Genomic DNA, 18475 nt, shown 5'->3' with positions numbered 1-18475 from the left:
CACTAACACTACACTACACTACACTACATACACTACACTACACTACACTACACTACACTAACAACACTACACTACACTAACACTAACACTACACTAACACTACACTACCACTAACACACTACACTAATACACTACACTACACTGACTACACACACTAACACTACACTACACTACACTACACTACACTAACTACACTACGCTAACTACACTAACACTACACTAACCACATCACACTACACTATCACTACCTAACACTACACTAACAACTACACTACCACTACCACTACACTAACACTACACTACCACTAACTACACTACACTAATAACACTACACCTAACTACTACATAACCAACTAACTACACTTCCACTACACTACACACCTACACTACCACTACACTACACTACACTACAACTACACTACACTACACTAACTACATGCACTACACTACATACATACACTACACTACAACACACCACACTACACTAACTAACACTACACTGCACTACACTACATTAACACTACACTATCACTACACACATACACTACCACAACTACCTAACACTACCACTACACTACACTAACACTACCACCACTACACTACCACTACACTACACTAACACTACACTACCACTAACTACACTACACTACACTACATACACTACACTACACTAATACACTACACTACACTACACTACACTAAACACTACTACACTACACTACACTACACTACACTAACTACAACTAACACTACCACTACACTAACTACACAAGCTACACTAACACTACACTAACACTACACAACACACAATAACACTACACTACATACCAACTAACTACACTACACTAACTACAATAAACTAACACTACCACTACACTACACTACCTACACTAACACTACATAACACACCACTACACTACACTACACTACACTACCACTACAACTACCACTCACTAACACTACACTAACACTACACTAACACTACACTAACACTACAATTCTACTACACTACCACAACTAACACTAACTAACACTACAATAACACTACACTACACTACACTACACTACACTACACTGCACTACACTACATTACACTACACTACACTAACTACACTACCACTACACTACAACTAACACTCACCACTGCACTACTAAACATACACTACACTACATACAACTACACAACACTACCATACACTACACTACTACCACTCACTACACTACCTACACTAACACTACACTCACTACACTAACCACTACACTACCCTACACTAACACTACCACTACAGTACCACTCAAACTACACTACACTACACTACCACTACACTACACTACACTACCACTACCACTACACTACACTACACTACCACTACACTAACACTACACTAACACTACACTAACACTACACTACAACCACAACATACACTAACCTAATAACACTACATACACACACAACTACACTAACACTAAACCACACTAACACTACACTAACACTACACTACACTACACTACCAATACCTACACTACACTACACTACACTTAACACTACACTAACACTACCTAACACTACAATACACTACACTACACACCATACACTAACACTACACTAACACTACAATAACACTACACTACACTACCACTACACACATACACTACAAACTACACTACACTAACACTACACTACAATACACTAACACTACAACTACACTACACTACACTACACTATAGTGACACTAGCCACTACAACTCAATACTAACACTACCACTACACTACAACTTAACACACACTACACTACCACTAAACACTACCACTACGGACATACACTACCAACTCTACATACAATAACACTACACTACACTACACTGACACTACACACTACATACGCTACACTACACTACACTAACACTACAACTACACACTACCACTACACACTACACTACACTACCATAACACTAACTACACATACACACTACACTACACTACACTAACACTACCAACTACACTACCACACTAACACTACACTACACTAACACACTAACACTACACACTGACACTAACTACACTAACCTAACACACAACACTACACTACAACTAACACTACACTACACTACAAACTAACTACACCCTACACTCACACTAACACTACACTAACACTAACCACACTACACTACTCACTACACTACACTACAACTACACTACACTACACTACACTAAACTACACTAACTACACTACACTACACTACACTAACACTACACTAACACTACCACTACACTACACTACACTACAATACTACAATAACAACTACACTACACTAACACTAACACTAAACACTAACACTACACTACCAATACACTACACTACCACTACAACTACAAACTACACTCACTAAACACTACACTCAGCTAGCACTACACTACACAACACTACACTTACAGCTACCACTACACTACATACACTCACCCACGTAACTAACGTACCACTACACTAACAATAACACTACACTACACATACACTAAACATACACTAACACTACACACTACAACTACACTACGCTACACTACACTATCACTACACTAACACTACATAACTAATACACTAACACTACACTACACTACACAACTACACCTACCACACTACACACACTTACACTACTACACTACACTAACACATACCACTACACACTACACTACCACTACACTACAACACTAACTACACTACACTAACTACACTACACTACACTACACATCAATACACTAACACTACCACTACACTACACTACCTAACACTACATCTACATACTACCACTACACTACACTACACTACCACTTACACTACACTAACTACAACACTACCAACTATCACCAACTAAACACCCACATACACTACAACTACCACACACACACACACTACATACAACTACAATACACTACACTACACGACACTAACACTACACACTACACTACACTACTCACACTATCACTACCACTAACTAACAACTACACTTACACTACCCACCACTACACTACACAACTACACTAAAAACCAACATCAACACTAATACACTAACACTACCACTAACACACCACTACCACTACAAACTACCACTACATCTAACAAGAACACTAACCTACACTACAACACACATACACTACACTACACTACAATAACTAAAACAACTACACTACACTAAACAGACAAACACTACCACTACCAACCCCACTACACTACACGTAACACTACACTACACTACACCTACAAACTACACACACACTAACTAACACACCACTACACTACCACTAGACTACTACACTACACTACACTAACACACTAACACTACCTACTACACTACAATAACACTACACTACCTACACTACACAACAACTACAACTACACTACACACACTACGCTAACACTAACTCTACACTACACTAACACTACACTACACACACACTACATAACACTACACTACACTAACACTACACTAACACTAACCTCCACTACACTAACACTACACTAACACTACACTACCTACATAACTACACTAACACTACACTACACTACACTACCACACTACACCATATCACTACACTACACAACTACACCTACACTACACTACCTACACCTACCACTACACTAACACTACACACAACTACCTAACACTACACTACACTACATAACATCACACTAACATAACACTACACTACCACTACACTACACACTACCACTACACTACACTACCACTACAACTACACACACTACACTACACACACACTATCACTACACACATCTAACTACTACACATAACCACACACGTACACTACACTACCCTAACACTCCCACACACTAACACTACACTACCCTACACTACACACCTACACTACACACTACACTACCACTAACTACACACTACCACTACCTCACACACACACACTACACTAAACACTACCACACATACACTACACTAATACACACACTACAACTACTACACTCATCACTACACTACACTAACACTAACATCTACACTACACTACACTAACTACACTACACTACCACTGCACACTACCACTAAAACACTACACTAACAACTACACTATCACCTACACCACACTAACACACTACACTAACCAACACACAACACTACACTACACTAACACATACACACAACTACACTCAACACGTACACTACACACTACACTTACACTACACTACTAATACACTAACATACACTACAACTACACTACACTACACTACACGATACACTACACTACACTACACTACACTACCACTTACCTACATACCACTACACTACACTAACTACAACTAACACTCACAACACACACTACTACACTACATACACTACACTACAACAACACTACACTAACACTAACACTACACTACACTACACACTAAGACTACAACTAACTAACATACACTACACACTACATACACTACCACTACAACTACATAACACACACATACCACTACCACTACACTACATACACTACACTACACACTACACTACACACACTACACTCCTACACTACAACCTACACTACACTACACTACACTACACACACTAACACTACACTACACTACACACACTACACTACACTACACATACACACATCCACACTCACTACACTAAACACTACACTAACACTACACTACACTACACTACCACTTACACTACACTAACAACTAACTACCACTACACACACTAACCTCTTCACACTTACAACTACACACTACCACACTACACTACCTACTACACTACCACTACACTACCTACCTACACTACACTAACTACACACTACACTAACCACTACACTACACTACACTACACTACAACTACTACCACTACACTAACACACCACTACCATACACTACATACACACACTACACTACACTACACTAACACACTACACTACACTACCTACACTACACTAAACTACTAACACTACACTACACTACATACACTACACACTACACTACACTACACTACACTAACACTACACCACTACACTACTAACACTACACTACACTACAACTAACCACATACAGCACTACACTACACTCACACACTACACACTACACTACCACTACAACATACACTACACTACACACTTCACACACTACACTACACTACACTACACTACAACACTACACTACACACTACAATAACACTACACTACACTAACACTCACACTAACACACTACCACTACAACTCTACACTACACACATACACTCACACTACACTAACCACTACACTACACTATATACACACTACACTCACACTACCTACAACACTACCATACACTCAAATAACACTACACTACTACACACTACACTACGACTTAACACTACACTACAACCACTGAACAACTAAATCGACTACACACTACACTACCTACACGAACACTCACTAACACTACACACTAACACTACAGCTAACACACACTACACATAACACTACACACTACCACATACACTACCACTACACTACACTACAACTACAAACTAACTACACCTAACACTACACTACACTTACACTACAACACTACACTACACTACGCTAACACTACAACACTAACAGAACACTACACACATACACACATACACTACACTACAATACGCGATACATACGCACACACTTACATACACTAGCACTACACTACACACTGAACTACACTAATACCTACACTACACCTACACACTACACTACCAACTACCACCTACACACACTAACTACACTACACTACCACACTACACACTACACAACACACTAACACTAACATCTAACCACTACACTACCACTAACATACACTAAAACACTAACTACACTCTAAACACTACACACATCACCCTACACATAAACACTAACACCTACCTACACGCTACACACACACACACTAACTACACTACAGCAACACTAACACTACACATAGAACCTACCACTACACTACACTACACACTACACTACCACTACACACTACCACTACACTACCTACTACACTACACACTGAGCAGCTAACAAACACACACTACACTAACCACTACACCAACACTACACTAACACTACAACACTAACACTAACACTAACACTAAACCCCTAACCACTACACTACACTAACACTACACTAACACACCTACAACTACACTACATCTACCACTACACTACCACCAACACACCACTACACTACCCTAACACTACACTACACTAACACTACACTACCACTACACTACACTACACTATACACTACACTACCACACTAACCACTACACTACACTCAACACTACACTAACAACATACACTACACTTACCACATACACACAATCACTACTAACTACCACTACTACACTACACTCAACACTAACCTACACTACACTACACATACACTACTACAATACACAGACACTACATAACTACGCTAACACTACACTACCTACCAAACTACCACATCCCACCTACATCTACTACTACAGCTACACTAAACACACACACTACACTACACTAACCAACACGCTACCACTACACTACACTTACACTAACACTACACTAACACTACACTACACTACAATACACTGACACTACGCTAACACTACACTACTACACACAGTAACACTACACTACACTAACGCACACTACGACAACTACACTAACACTGACACTAACACTACAGCTACACTACGACTAAATACACACCATACGACTACACTTTCACTACACTACACTACCACTACACTACCCCACTACATTACCTAAACACTACACTAACACGACACTACACAACACTACACTACACTAACACTACACTAACACTACACTACACCTACACTACACTACTCCACTATAGCACTCCCACTACACTACCACTCACTAACACTACACTACACTACACTACATACACCACACTACACTAACCACTACACTACCACTACACTACACTACACTAACACACTACACGTACATACACTACTCACACACTGACACTACACTAACACTAACACTAACCTACCTTACCACTACCTCACCTACACTAACACACATACCACTACACTACACTACACTAACTACCAATACACTCCACTACACTACCATACACTACCACTACCACTACATACCTATCTACCACTAACACACACTACACTAACACTACACTACACTACACTACACTACACTCTAACACTACACTATACACTACACTACACTACACTACACTACACTACACTAACACTCACATACCACGACACACTAACACTACACTACACTACGACGACCATACAACACTACACCTAACACTCACCACTACCACTAACACTACACTAACTACACTCACACTACACTATACCACTACATACACTACACTACCACTACACTACACTACACTACACTAACACCACTACACTACACTACACTACCACTACACTACTAGCACATGTTCTAGGAGGGAAATGTCCTTTTGTACAGTTTCCAATCTGGGTTTTACTGACCTAGAAGAACTCGCCATCGTCCTGACCAGGCTGGGGCATATGTGCTCGCACATCTTGGCCCCAGAAGGATCCTGGGTAAGCCGTCACGTCCCCGTCTCCGAGGGTCGGTCCTCGGGCATGAAGGGCGAGAGCGACCGTGAGCGTGCTGGCGTTGGAGAGGTGCGCGGCCGGAAACCGCTCCATGAATCACCATCATCGTTGCTTGTGGGGAGTGGGGCCTGCCGGGCCACTTGGAGTAGGGGCCCTCCCCTAAGGTCCTTGTCGCTCCCCCGTCAGGACCACCCTGGAGCGACAACTAGAGGAGAGAGAAGAGGATGAGGACAAGGAAGAGGAGTGAGGCACAGGAGAGGTGAGGACAGGAGAAGAGTGAGGACAGAGAGAAGGACGGTGAGAGAAGATGGAGAGGATAGGACAGCAGAGAGGAGGGGAAAGAGGAGAGGAGAGAGAGGAAAACAGAGAAAAGGATATACTAATCTACAGTTGAAAAAAAAAGTTTCCCCCCGGAAAGTTTACAGAATACACCTTAGGTCAATACGTTTAAACTCAATTTTTTCCACACAATCCTGACAATTTTATCCTATAAAAATTGCACTGGTCTGGTCGTAGGGTCCCCACTTTATTTTAAGGAATGTGAAATGAATGATTTTTTTTCAGCTTTTATTTCTTTCATAACATTCCCAGTCGGTCAGAAGCTTTACATACACTCACTTAGTATTGTGGTAGCATTTGCCCTTTAAATTGTTTAACTTTGGGTCAAATGTTTCGGGTAGCCTCCCACAAACTTTCCCACAATAAGGTTGGTGAATTTTTTGGCCATTCTCCTGACAGAGCTGGTGTAACGAAGGTCAGTTTGTAGGCCTCTTGCTCGCACACTGCTTTTCAGTTTACCACTACATTTTCTAATAGGACTGAGGTCAAGGGCTTTGTGATGGCCATCCAATACCTTGACTTTGTTGTCCTTAGCCAATTCTGCCACAACTTCTGCACAGTATGCTTGGGGTCATGTTCATTTGGAAGACCTCATCTTGCCAACCAAGCCTTTAACTTCCTGCTGATTCTTGAGATGTTGCTTCAATATCCTCCAATCAATTTTCCTACCTCGTGATGCCAATCTATTTTTGGGAAGGTGCACTGCACCCATTCCCTCCTGCAGCAAAAGCACCCCCACATCCATGATGCTGCCATCCCGTGCTTCATGGTTGGGATGGTGTTTTTTGGCTTGCCAAGCCTCCCCCTTTTTCGTCCAAACATAACGATGGTCATTATGGCCATAACAGTTCTTTTTGTTTCATGAAGACCAGAGGACATGTTCTCCAAAAGTACGATCTTTGTCTCCATGTGCCAGTTGCAAAACCGTAGTCTGGCTTTTTTATGTAGGTTTTGGAGCAGTGCTCCTCTTGCTGAACGGCTTTCAGGTTATGTTGATATAAGACTCGTTTACTCGTTCCTCCAGCATCTTCCAAACAAGGTCCTTTGTGTTGTTCTGTTCTGGGAATGATTTGCACATTTCGCACCAAAAGACTGTAACGGTTTTCTTCTTTCCTGGGATGAAGGGAGAGGACAAAACGCAGCGCGGCAGTGTTCAACAATAATTTAATAAGAATATGTGAACACTACAAAGCAACAAAACAATAAATGTGGAAAACCGAAAACAGTCCTATCTGGTGCAGAACACAAAGACAGAATGACAACCACCCACAATAACCGCACACAAACACGCCACCTATATATGAAGTCTCAATCAGGACAAACGATTGACAAGCTGCCTCCTGATTGAGAAACCAATATTTAGGGCGAACACAGAAACAGACAAACTAGACCACACAACATAGAATTCCCCACCTCAGCTCACGTCCTGGGACCAACAAAAACCAAGCAACACACCCATAATAACTAAGGTCAGGATGTACTAGTACCCCCTCCTGAGTGGCGGACCCGAACGCACGCCCCTCCAACACTCTCAAGGCGGAGGGCTGGGTGGGCATCTGTCCCGCGCGGTGGCGGCTCCGGCGCCACGGACGAGGACCACCACTCCCCCCCCACCATTGTCCTTGGTCCCCCTCCTTAGGCGTCTTTGATGGCGAAACCTCGCCCTCGCCTGACCCTGGTATAGGAACTTCACAACGGTTCCCCTAGATAGAGGAAAGCTCAGGACAGAGAGGTAGCTCGGACAGAGGAGTGTAGCTCAAGGACACCCGAGCCCCAGGTAGCTCAGGACAGAGGGAGGTACTCAGGACAGAGGGGCAATCCCCCGCGACTGAAGGGCACTCCGGACGAGAAGGGAGGCAGCTCTGGAACTGGAATGGCAGCTCTGGACTAGTGGCAGCTCCGAACTCGAAGGGGCAGCTTCATGACTGGAGGCAGCTCATGACTGGAAGGGCAGCTGCAACGCTGGAGGGCAGCTCATACTGGAGGCAGCTCATGACTGGCGGAAGGCTTGACTGCTCCTTCTGGGGAAGGCTTGGCTGCTCCTGTCTGGCGCGCAAGGCTCTAGCGGCCTTCCTGTCCTGGGCGGCAAGGCTCTAGCGGCCCTGTTGCGGACGGCTCAAGCGGCTTCCTGTCTGGCGGACGGCTTTTGAAGGCTCAGGACAGACGGGCGGCTTTGGAAGGCTCAGGACAGACGGGCGGCTTTGAAGGCTCACCGGACAGACGGGCGGCTTTGAAGGCTCAGGACAGACGGGCGGCTTTGAAGGCTCAGTACAGACGGACAAGGCGCAGGCGGCGCTTGGCAGATCGGACAGCTAGACGGCGTTGGGCAGACGGCAGACTCTGACGGCGCTGGCAGACGGATGGCTCAAGACGGCGCTGGGCAGGCAAGCAGTGCAGGCGGCGTGGGCAGAGGCCGACTCTGACGCTGCTGAGGCGTAACAGTAGGCCTGGTGCGTGTGCCGGAACTGGTGGTACGGACGAGACACCCAGCTCCAGGCTAGTGCGGGAGCAGGAACAGGGCAACGGACTCTCAAGCGCACTATAGGCCGGTGCTGCGTGTTACGGGCTGAGGGCACGCACCTAAGGCGAGTGCGCGGGGAGAAGGAACAGTGTGTACAGGGCCTTGGAGAAACGCACAGGAGGCTTGGTGGTGTGCCGGCACCTGGAGGTACTGGGCTGGAGACACGCACACGGGAGAAGTGCTGGAGGAAGGAACAGCGGCTCTGGAAGACGCACTGGAAGCCTGGTGCGTGTGTAGCACTATGTAACTCGGGCTGGGCGGCAGGTGGCGCCGGATATACCGGCCGTGCAGGCGTACCTGGCTCCTGAGCACCGGAGCCTGCCCACCTTCACATGTTGCCAATACCTCCCGCGTAGCCCGACCAGTGCGGGAGGTGGATCAACCCGACTGGGCTTGTCATGCGAAACGGGACACATGCGTACGGCTGGTGCCTGTACAGACCGGCCCGAGGAGAGTACTGGAGGCCAGATATGTTGGCGCGGGCTTCAACTGAGCACTTGGCTCAAAACTGCCAAATTAGCCCGGCCAGTGCGGGGAGGTGGAACAACCCGCAAACCGGGCCTATGCACCACGACAGCGAGCACCGTGCGCTCTTTTCCCGCATAACACGTGTCTTGCCCGTACTCCCCGCTCCACGGTAATCACACACCTCCAGGGCGGTACGTGTATACTGACGCAAACCAACATCTCTCTCTCTCTTTCGCCTCCTCCAATATCACTCAACAACTCACAAATTGCTTCATAACTCCCATCCTTTCACTTTCTCCAATCTCCAATGAACTCTCCACATTCTCCGACTCGTCCCTCAAATTTAGCCAACATGCTCCTTTATGGTAAGGCACGGGGAACTGGCTCAAGTCTCCACTTGACCATCCAACCAACTAACCGTGGGCCTCCACTCCCAAGAAATTCTTCGGGCGGGAGCCCTCTCGGGCTTCCAGCATCTGCTGTGTAGCTCCTGCTGCTGGGCTGCGCCGCTGGCTTCCGTAGCCACGCTGCTTGTCCGAGTTGTTGGTGGGTGTTCTCGTAACGGCTTTCTCCTGGATGAAGGAGAGCGACCAAAACGCAGCGCGGGCTAGTGTTCAATCATATTTCCCCCCCTTCATATTTAATAAAAATATGTGAACTACAAACAACAAAACAATAAATGGTGAAACCCAAAACGTTCCATATTCTGGTGCAGACACACAAAGACAGATAGACTACCACCCACAATAACCCAACACAAAACAAGCCCCTATATATGATTCTGAGAGAAGGACACGATGACAGCTGCCATCTGTTGAGCACCATATTAGGCTGAACCAAACAGACAACCAGACACAACACGACATTAGAAATGCGCGACTAAAACAAGCAAACACAATAATAACTAAGGTCAGGAGTGACAAGTACGTTTCATCCTACTATGGAAACAGAATGCGTCTCCCTTCCTGAAACGGTATGACGGCTTGCGTGGTCCAGGTGTTATACGGCGTACTAGCATTGTTTTGTACAGATGTACTCGTTGTAATAACCCATCCAGGTGCGTATCAAATTGATCACAAGATATACAGTACTACCCGCGCTGGATCTAACAACAACTCCTTTTTGAGGTCAATGAGGGATTTCTTCTATTTTCCCGAGAGTGTCAAGCAAAGAGGCCTGAGGTTTGAAGGTAGGACCTATATGAAATACCAGTGCCAAGGTACCACCTCCAATGAGACTCAAAAAGATGAGGGTCAAACTAGCCTATCAAGAAGCTTGGAGTGAGAAACATCATTTTCTGGAATGTTTCCAAGAGAAAGGCCACATCCACAACTTAGTGTAGGTGGTAAAACACGAACAGCTGGCAATAATGAGTAGCCGGCGGGTGAATTTTACAGTGAACTGAGATAAATCTGTCTGTAACATGTGTGGGAAAAAATTAACGGATTGTGTCCCTGCACAAAGTAGATGTCCCTACACAGAGCTGTGCCAACAGCTATAACGTTTGGTTATATATATAAATTTGTGGAGTGGTGGAAAAACCAAGTTTTTAATGACTCCCAACCTAAATGGCTATATAGAAGCTGCTGACTTCAAAACTGTTAGAAGAGGAGGCTTAGCCTCCTGCTTGAAGCTTTCAACTGTAAGATGGACACTAGCCTCTGTTGGTAAGACCCTTCGGAACTGGCTAGAATCGGACACTAGCCTCTGCGTGACCCGAACTCAACCGTGTAGATGGACATAGCCTCATGTAGACTTCAAACCTGTAGATGACTACGCCTCTGCTGGAACTTCAACCTGTATGCATCGGACACATCACGCCTAGCGTTGGACTGACAACTGTCGATTGGAACACTACGCACTCTGTTACATCTTCAAACTGGTAGGGATATCAAAGTCATTAAGAGCTCAAGAGAACCTGGTCAGCGAAAAAGTCATGGTAAGCCTATAGAACATACGGGCGTTATAGATATAACATACTGAAGTATTATCCATTACTATAACTGTATAATGGCTGATAAGCACACACGCATTAGAGGAATTGGGTCTTGGAGCTGGGTGAGAGCTGATATAAGAACTCGTATAGATAGATGTATAGATTAAGTCGCATACTGTAGGATGGGTACTGTTATATTGTATATGGATAGATTACTGGTACACACACGTACTGTAAGGTACTGGTATAGATATACTGGAGACTGGTATAGATATTCTGTATAAGAGAGTATACGAGAGGCTGTATTAGGTATGTATAGAAACTAACCGTGAGAGGAGAATACTGTATATCACTATAGTACTGTATAGCTATAGATATGTATATGGGATAACTTAAGGCTATAGATATATGGACACTAAGAGTATAAAAATAGCTGTATGAGTATAAGTTACTACGTATACTATGAGAGTACTAGTATCACGAAACAGTGATAGCTACTGTCATAGGGATAGTTATTAGAGTATGTATAGACAGAGATAGCTATGGTAGTAGATATAAGAACAAATCGGAGATACTAGTATACGCTACGTCCGTTATATATATCCTCGTGGGTACGATCACTAGATACTGCTTGGTAGTAAATATAGATACTGTATACTGTAATCGCGGCGGTGTACCGCTAAAGTACCGAGGCGATCGATTGATAATGCCGCGGATCCCTAAGCCCGGACATGTGGGATGTATTGGCATAGGCGAGCGGGGAAAGAGATGGAATAGGAAATCACACAAGGACCGGTATTTGCCCGCAAAGAGAGTTAAAGCGAATGGGGTGAATTGGCTAAAAAAAGTTCTATCGCGGGCCTTTGAATTGATATGCGGGAGGGGCGATAGCCGATAAGCACCAGGTGGGGATGATGAAATCGGATTAAGTAGTCATCGCCGGCGTAGAGCTAGGCAAGGAGTAGATTCCGTGAGGGTGGGTCCGACACCGCGAGAAGAGGGTCATGGTGACGGATGGCAGCGTCTAGCAGCACGGCAGGGGGCTGTGCACTAATGGAGTCGAGTAGCAGGCAAGCAGTATGGCGGGCCAGAATTACCTAAAGAATGCCGAGGGCTGGCGAGGGTGTGGATGTGGGTATGTGGAGAATTGTCAGACTGGGGCAAGTTGGGTGTGGCCAGCATAAGGTTGGTTGGGCATGGTGGTATAGATTGTTGTAAAACAGCGGTGTGGGAGCTGGGAATAGGGCTGGATGAGAATGGGCAGAAGGTTGATGGGGTAGCGAAGATTGGAGTTGATAGAACTAAAGCCAAAAGCCTCATTACGCACGTGCCGTGTAGAGCTTGGGTGTCTCAGTTGAGTCTGGCACGTAAGATGTCGTAAGACGGAGCGCGGGCTGGAGGGAGCTGTTGGGGGTGCAGCATAGGTGCAGTGGGTAGGTGAAGTCCAAGTTGTGGGGAGACATGATGCTGAGTGACTGTGCTGCGTTCGCACTATGGTGGGTAGACGCGAGTACGTAAGTTGGCCGTTGCGATAAAGCCGAAGTGTGTTAAGTCTGACTGGGCCACGGCCGATGTGACACTGGGTGTTCATTGTTGCAGCAGTGGAGGCGAGCGGCAACAGAAGCGGCCCGGGGAGGGCTGGTTGAATCGCAGGGTAGAGAGAGTAAGGGCCCGGGTAGACTTAGGTGGGCAGGGGGGTACCCGCCTCAGACGAGTGATGGTAGGCATAAAGGTAAGAGTGTATGCGTACTGCGAGATGATTTGTCCGGGACGCGCGCGCGCGCGCGGTGGAAATTCCAAGTAGGGGACAGATACGTTAAAAGCTGTTTGCGTAGCCTTACAATTCGACGAGGGTGTGAAGTACTGTTAGTATTGGGAACGAAAGCGTGTGGTAGGATTTGTCGGAAGGAATCTAGAGTAGTTCAGTAATGCGCTGGAAGTCAGAGTGCTTAGTCGGGATCGCTAGGGTATCTGTTTGCGTAGAAAGCAGGCATGAGACGAAGAGAGAGTCGCGGTTTGGGACGTGAGACCATATGATACCGTGTAATAGCTACTGAAGCTAATTATGTATGGTATAATCGTAGTGGACACCTGGTGTAGATATAGATAACTGTATAGATACTAGATATAGATATACTAGATGAGAGGAGGCCTACTTGTCACACACACTGTAATACAGTAGCACTGTACACTCACCGGATATAGTAAAATCGAGATATAAGATTGTGTGTATGTATATATATTGAGATAACGTGGTATAGATTATAGAATACACTGACGTTTATTAGATAAGGAATAAACGGCACACCGCGAGATACTGTAACTAAGAGTATAGATATGTTAGGTAAATAGAATGGATATGATGATCTGTATAGATATAGATACTGCAAGCAGATTTAGATGCGCTATTATTGTATACTAGTAAACGCATATAGCGCTGGTTAATAGATTACTGTATAAGGATATACACTACTGTAGCATAAGTATTCCGTCACACACGATAACGGTACAGATAGCGTAGGTAATTAGATATAGCATATGTTTGTACAGGGTTACTGTATTAGAGGATTAAAATGTATGATTATATGGCATACTGTATAGATACTGTAGATACTGTATAGATATAGTTACGTTAGATATAGATACTGGTGACGATATAGTAACTGTATAGGAGTAGTAGATACTGTATAGATACTGTGCTACATATATCGATTACTGGAGTAGATATGGGCTGTGCATATATACCGATAACTGTATAGTACTGTGGTGAGATATTAGATACTGTATCCACACTATAGTTTATCTGGCGTAGTATGGATAGCTGTACTTAATTAGTGTTGGCACTACACTACACTACACTACACTAACACTACACTACACTACACTACACTACACTACACTACACTACACTAACTCTACACTACACTACACTACACTACACTACACTAACACTACACTAACACTAACACTACACTACACTAACACTACACTAACACTACACTAACACTACACTAGCCACCACGTCTTGCTTGTTTTTAGGAATTGTTGTTGGGGTGAAGCCTCCAGGGCATTTCAAGGCTACTGTGTAGTAGACAGACTTCCTTCAACATATTGAAATCAATTTAAATTAATTTCAGTCATTTACTTTCATCTCCAATCATTTCTGCCATCGCTGCAACTTCCTACTGTAGCCTGAATCAAATCTCTTCCTGAATATTGATTTGATATGCGCTTCTATAAAAAGTTGCATCCGATCTAGTCCGTGTTCTGTACTCTAGTCTCAGTGAGAGATGGTTGTTGGCATAGGCTGAGGTCTAGGTAGCTCTCCAGTCAAGATGGAAGAAGAGGAGGCGAGGGGGGAGGAGGAGGAGGAAGGAGGAGGGAGAGGAAGGAACATGAGGGGGCCAGTGCATTTAGTTAAATGTGCCTATAGGGGGAGACTACATTACATAACTACTACATCTCACTTGTCGAGAGCGAGAGCGAGAGCGAGATAGAGAGAGAGAGATATTTWGAAACTTCTGTATGTGTAATGTTTACTGTTAATTTTTATTGTTTATTTCACTTTTGTATATTATCTACCTCACTTGCTTTGGCAATGTTAACACATGTTTCCCATGCCAATAAAGCCCCTTGAATTGAATTGAATTGATATTAGAGGGAAATAAGACATTAAGGATGAGGTCAGCCTCTGACACAAACCGGTTACGTCCAAAATGTCATCCTATTCCCTATATAGTGCACCACTTTTTCCCAGGGCCCATAGTGGACTATATAAGGGATGGGATGCAATTGGGGACGATGTATATGGTTGCTTTGGAACAGACTGACCAGCAGGAGGCACCATTGGTCTTCTAATCTAGTGGAACAGAGTGACCAGCAGGAGACACCGTTGGTCTTCTAATCTAGTGGAACAGACTGACCAGCAGGAGACACCGTTGGCCTTCTAATCTAGTGGAACAGACTGACCAGCAGGAGACACCGTTGGGTAGTGTAGGTGTAGTGTAGTGGTTAGTGTTAGTGTAAAGTGTAGTGTAGTGTTAGTGTAGTGTAGTGTAGTGGTAGTGTAGTGTAGTGTATGTGGTCGTGTAGTGTCTGGTAGTGTAGTGGTAGTGTAGGTTAGTGTAGTTAGTGGTAGTGTTAAGTGTTAGTGTAGTGGTAGTGGTCAGTGTAGTGGTAGTGTAGTGGAGTAGAGTGTAAGTGTTAAGTGTAGTGGTAAGTGTAGTTAGTGGTAGTGTAGTGTAGAGTGTGTAGTGTAGTGTAGTGTGAGTGTAGTGTAGTGTAGTGAGTGGTAGTGTAGTGGTAGTGTAGTGTAATGTAGTGGTAGTGTTAGTGTAGTGTATAGTGTATGTAAGTGGTAGTGTAGTGGTAAGTGTAGTGTAGTGCGTGTAGTGTAGTGGTAGTGTAGTGTTTAGTGTAGTGTTTATTGTAGTGTAGTGTAGTGTAGTGTAGTGTTGTAGTTAGTGTACGTGTTTAGTGTAAGTGTCAGTGTAATTGGTAGTGTAGTGGTAGTGTAGTGTTAGTGTAGTAGTAGTGTGTAGTGTAGTGGTTTAGTGTAGTGGTAGTGTGTGTAGTGTAGTGTTACGTGTTAGTGTAAAGTGTAGTGTAGTGTGATGTTAGTGTGTGTAGTGTAAGTGTAGTGTTAGTGTAGTGTTAGTGTAGTTCCGTGTATTTGTAGTGTGTGGTAGTGTAGTTGTAGTGTAGTGTGGTGTTAGTAGTGTAGTGTAAGTGTAGTGTTAGTGTAGTGTTAGTGTAGTGTCAGTGTATTGTAGTGTAGTGTAGTGTATGTGTAGTGTTCAGTGTAGTGTTAGTGTAGTGTAGTGTAGTGGTAGTGTAGTGTTAGTGTAGTGTAGTGTAGTGTAGTGTAGTGTTAGTGTAGTGGTAGTGTTGCGTAGTGTAGTGGTAGTTTGTAGTTGGTAGTGTAAGTGGTAGTCGTAGTGAGTAGTGTAGGGTACGTGTGTGTTAGTGTAGTGCAGTAGGTTAGCCGTAGTGGTAGTGTGTGGTTAAGTGTTAGTGTACGTGTTAGTATGTAGTGTTTAGGAGTACTGTATAGTGGTAGTGTAGTGGGTCGTGTAGTGTGTGAGATAGTGTAGTGGTAAGTGTAGTGTAGTGTATGGAAGTTGTAAGTGTTAGTGTAGTAGTGTGTAAGTGTAGTGTAAGTAGTTATGTTTAGCGTAAGTGTCAGCTGTAGTGTTAGAGTGTATGTGGTAGAGCGTTAGCGTAGTGTAGATGTAAGTGTTACTGTATGGTAAGTGTAATTGAAGTGTAGCGTAGTGTGGTGTAGTTAGCTGTAAGTGAGTGTAAGTGTAGTGTATTGTTAACGTGGTTGTGTGTAGTGTACGTTAGGTTAGTCGTAAAGTAGTGTTAGTGTAGTGTGTAGTGTTCGTTAGTGTCATAGTGGTTAAGTGTTAGTTAGATAGTGTTAGTATAGTGTGTAGTGTTAGTGTAGTTGGTAAGTGGTAGTGTAGTGTAATGTAAGTGTTTAGTGTAGTTAGTGTACTAGTGTATTGTATTGTTTCGTAGTAGCTAGTGGTAGCATGTGTGATTGGTAAGTAGTGTAGTGTGGCATTACGTAGTGAGGATATGTAGTGTAGTGTAAGATATCGTTTTGAAGTGTAGTGAGTAGT

General features: G+C 44.0%; 1 protein-coding gene across 1 annotated transcript in view; it reads right to left on the bottom strand.

The window, feature by feature from the left end:
* The window catches only part of LOC112071347 (forkhead box protein O1-A-like), a 39124-nt gene that overhangs the window by 1885 nt on the left and 18764 nt on the right, over positions 1-18475 (bottom strand). The window lies entirely within an intron of this gene.

Source organism: Salvelinus sp. IW2-2015, unplaced genomic scaffold (genome assembly GCF_002910315.2).
Source record: "Salvelinus sp. IW2-2015 unplaced genomic scaffold, ASM291031v2 Un_scaffold1592, whole genome shotgun sequence".
Classification (NCBI taxonomy): Eukaryota; Metazoa; Chordata; class Actinopteri; order Salmoniformes; family Salmonidae; genus Salvelinus; species Salvelinus sp. IW2-2015.
This window is presented reverse-complemented; position numbering and strand designations above follow the sequence as displayed.